Source organism: Pteropus vampyrus, unplaced genomic scaffold (assembly GCF_000151845.1).
Source record: "Pteropus vampyrus isolate Shadow unplaced genomic scaffold, Pvam_2.0 Scaffold44, whole genome shotgun sequence".
In the NCBI taxonomy this organism is placed as follows: Eukaryota; Metazoa; Chordata; class Mammalia; order Chiroptera; family Pteropodidae; genus Pteropus; species Pteropus vampyrus.
This window is the reverse complement of record NW_011888825.1, coordinates 6,914,221-6,918,876: the sequence shown is the minus strand read 5'-3', so window position 1 is coordinate 6,918,876 and position 4,656 is coordinate 6,914,221.

Below are 4,656 nucleotides of genomic sequence, written 5' to 3'. Positions count from 1 at the left end.
CTAAATCTTTAATAACACTCTTGGGACCACACTGCTGACTTATAATCTCCTTTCCCTTATATAAATATAATAAATGGATTTCTACTGCACTGGCTGTTTATCTACAGCATGACTTTTTAAAAGCCTTCCCTTTTTATCTCTAAAAACAATTAATATTGCTTATTTCAGTGGAAATTTCAGAAAATACAGACAAGCAAAAAGAAAATAAAAATCTTCCATATGTCTAAACTAACTAGATGTTCTGATATATGTAGATTTTATTTCTGTGTTTATGTGGATATTTTTCTCTCAAAAACAGAATCGTTCTTAATGAAGTAGCTAGCACTTACAAAGCACTTGTGTGTCAGACACCATTCTCAATGCCTTCCTCATCTCATTTATGCCTTTTCTCCTTGATAATGTGTACTCTTTCCATGTCATTAAACATCTTTTTAAAACTTCATTTTAATGTCATTTTTAATAGTCCATTGTATTGAGATTCTAGAATGTTCTATAACCAATTTCCTATTATTGTGTATCATGCCTTACTCTTCTCTATAACAAACAATGTAGCCATGATTTAATCTTATTAGCTAAGTATTTGCAAACATCTTTAATATTTTTCTTGATTTCTTAGATATGGAATCAATAGATCAGAAGTTATACACAATTTAAAAAAGGCTTTTACAATGTGTTTTCAGATTGCCCTCTCAAAAGTCTGTGTTACTCTGCAGTCCCGCCAGCAGTCTATGGGAGGATCTGTCTTTCTGCATTTTGGATAAACCTTTTGATAAACCTATCTTTCTTTACCATTTAATAGTATAAAAATGGCCTTAATGCTTTAGCATCTCAATCTTTGGAAGCTAGTGTAACATTGTTCACTGGGCTCTTGAATTTCTTCTGTCAATTGCTTTCTCTTGTTATTTGCCTGTTTCCCTGAGTACTTTTTTCCCCCCACTTATTTTTTAGTTCCCTATATATCAACCATATGATACTTTTGTCCTATGTACTGAACATATGTCTCTATATGCCACTTGCCTTTACATTTTGTTTATGGTTTTTAATGTACAGAGAATAAACTGTATAAATGTATAAATGATTTATGCCTTTGGAGGTATACCACAAAAGCTCTTCTCATCCCAAGAATATTTATAATTTCTTCTAAATCCTTTAATGATTTCTTAACTTGCATTTAACCATCTGGAATTCAATTTAATATGATACAGATAGCATGCTAACTTCGAAGCCTTTCATCTAGAAGCTCTGACATGGAAAGATGAAATTACCATGGGAAAAGTCTCTCTTTTCTCTCAGATTTCTCACTACTTGTAAGCCCCCTCCCTCCTATTAGCATCTCTCTCTGTATGCCCTGCTCTCCTAATCACTGCCCATTGTCTCCAAACTCTGTTTCTCTCTCTCTCTCTCTCTGTTTCTTAAATGTTTTTTCAGGCCTTGATTAGTCAACTTCACAAAATGTCACCAAACATCTGAAAATGCTAGTAGGGTTTACATAAACATGATAAGTTTGTACTAGGGTTATTTTTGTGGTCTCAGTATATCATTTTAGAAGTCAAATTGTAGGTTTTGTCATTCTCCCTTTGCTTCTAATGGAAACAAAGATATATAAGTGCCGCTAAAACACTAAGCATTTAGAGCAATGAAGTGCTGATAGTCAGCATTTTTAGATAATAGTAAGAATAAACATAAATGCCCATGTCTCTTATATGTTTCTGGGAAAAGTCTTGCTGATTTTTCCATGAATTATCATTTTGTAATCTTTTTTGAGGACTATAGGCTATGGAGTGCTTTTACTTAAATATGTTACTGGCATTACAAGAATATAATTGGAAGAAAATGTAGTTCAAACATAGAAAAAGGCGAGTTTTCTTGTTATTTTGGTAAACTGTAGGCAAGGCTAAATTCCACAAATAAACATTTGGTTTCTACTCTAGAATGTTGCAACTACTTGGTGAGGGCAAATATTCTAATGCTGAAGTCCATGAGCAGCCAAGAGTCACAAAGTGTAACCCTGTTTAAGAATCGCAGGACTGCAAATATCAACATGTGATCTGGCTTTCTATATTCAGGTCCAAACTATCTTTAATATTGTGTGGCTTTAAGGTGGGCTGCTGGAATGTCAAAGGCTTCCACCTACCCAAGCTTCATTCAGATTTAGAAATGTGTGTAACTGCCCCTAAATAGCCAAGTCACCTACAATTTTAGTAATTTCCATTTATGTCTCTGGAGAGTGTTGTCATAAACACCTCACCTGGCACTTTTGAATCCTGAGTTCATGCTGTAAATAGCTGAGGTGGGGTCTGGTTCTAGGTTATAATTTTTGTTTTGTTCTGAAAACAGGGATGGTTTCCTTTCCTTTGTGAAGGGCTGACCCAAAGCACAGAGAAGGAGGTGAAGTTGTTGCTCATTGTTGTGCCCAAATCTTCTAGACTGGTCTCCAGTCTTCTAGCTCTGGCCCTTCATCTGTTCCTGGCAGTGCTGGGTTCACCACTGGCATGATGGTCAAGACCAGCCTTCTGTGCAGAGTGTCCCGATGGCATTTTCTGAATCCTATATTAGATAGAGTTCATGCATTCATGAAAAAAAAAAAGACAATACTTAATCTCTTCACTAGGGATGCCAAATCTACTTCACTTTGAGAACTAGCTCTTACCAGGGTAGAGCTTATTTGGAATGTTGAATTAGGAAGGAGTCTGAGGTCACGTGTGAGCTTAGATAGGTAAGAATCTAGAGGTCCCATAGGATAGTCATCTCTGTAGGGGGTCCAGGATAAAGAGTGGCAGCACAAATTCTGTTATCTCTGCTCTAAACATTTCTGAATTCTCCTTCAGCTCAGATCTTTATCTTTCAACTTCAAAAAGATTCTGTTTTGTGATCTATGGCTCATTCCTGAAGACCTTGCAGTTTGCTATTTTGCTGGAAGCTAATAGGAGACCCTTTCTGCTGCCAAATTATTCCATTTAATGTAGACTTTCTAAAGAGCTCCTAGTGACCCAAAAAAAGCACCTCTGGTTGCATCCTAGTAGAGAAAGGAGTTCCTAGGGGACAGAAGCCTTTCACTGCTATTTGAAATGATATCCTATTACGTATGAGTAAGGCTGTGGGAACTATAAGAATTACTTTTATTTCTCAATTACTTTCTTTTCTCTTGTAAAGTGAAGTGATATCATTGGATTGACTTTCAAAGTTCTCATCTTGGGTATTTTAGCTCTGCAGTCACTCAGACATAAGAATGCTTGTCCTACTTCCTTCTAATGGTACTCTGCTTGCCTGAAAACCTGCTCTTTATGGAAACCTATATATTTACTGATAACAAAAATCTATATATGTATTGAGGGGTATCCATTTATTTGCAACAAGCTGATGGATTTCACCTCCCAACATCAGCCCACTTAATGTGTGTAGCAAAGACAGAGTCTCCTTAACAGAGATAAGGCCAGGTGACTGGAGAGGATAATAAGCCAGGGCCACAGACAAGACCCCAGAATGCCACACATACTACAGTTTAAAAGATTAAAGTATTGACACTTTAAAACAATGCTGGATGGGGCAACCAACTTTCCCAGTTTCCTAAGGGAGATGTAATAGTTGTTTCTCAGGGTCTTCAGGGGAAAAAATCATGCCTCCAAATGTTTATGATCTTGCAAAATTTATCCCTCACCCCCATGCTTGAATATGGGCTGACTCCGATCACTTGAACCAACAGAATGCAGTATAACACTGCCAGTTTCTGGCCTAGGCCTTAAGAAGGGCTAGAAACTTCTGCTTTTATGCCCTTGAAAGCTTGGTGCCACATAAGAAGTCTGACTACTCTGAGATCATCATGCTGTGAGGAAAGCCAAGCAGCCAAATGGAGAGGCTTGTGTGGAAGAGAACTGAGTCCTCAGCCAATTGCCACAGATGCACTCCAACTAGCAGCCATGTTATGTTAGAGAGAATGTCTGGATTCTTCCCACTCTCCCAGTGCTTTGGCTGATATCACATGTGAAGCAAAACTGTCCAGTCAACCCAAAGAGTTATACAAAATAATAAATTGTTGTCTTAAACAAACTACAACTAAGTTTTGGATAATTTTTATGCAATGGTAGGCAACCAAAACAAGTTTTCATTGGCTTTTCAGACATCAAATACCTGGAGATAAAGGGAATCTAATATTTGTTGAGTGCTTACTATTATATTTCCATTGTCTAACATGACAATCTCATGAGATAGTTATTATTGCCACTCTGCAAATGGGGAAACAGAGACTTAGACCAGTTAAATAATCCCACAGTGGTTAAGCAACTAGTCTGAGGTTACTTAGATAGATCATGGTGGGGTTTAGTGTTCAATCTCCTTACCTGACACTAATATCTGAGCTCCTAACTGTTATTTTATCCACTAGCACCCCTTTTCAACAGCAACACCAAAATGTGTAAAATTATTGCTTCGATAGATTTATATTTGAGCACAGAAGCTTCTAATAAACTTTTGATTTTGAAAATTTGTATAAAATTAGAGTATGAGTGGGATCCAGCTTCTGGGCCATTGATCACATATTGAAATTGATACATAAAATGATAATGACAGTTAATTTTTGCTGAGCAGAGCAACTTTTCATGTAATTTCATTATCACAGCTATTCTCTAAGGTTCATACAATTAATTATTTACACTCAAA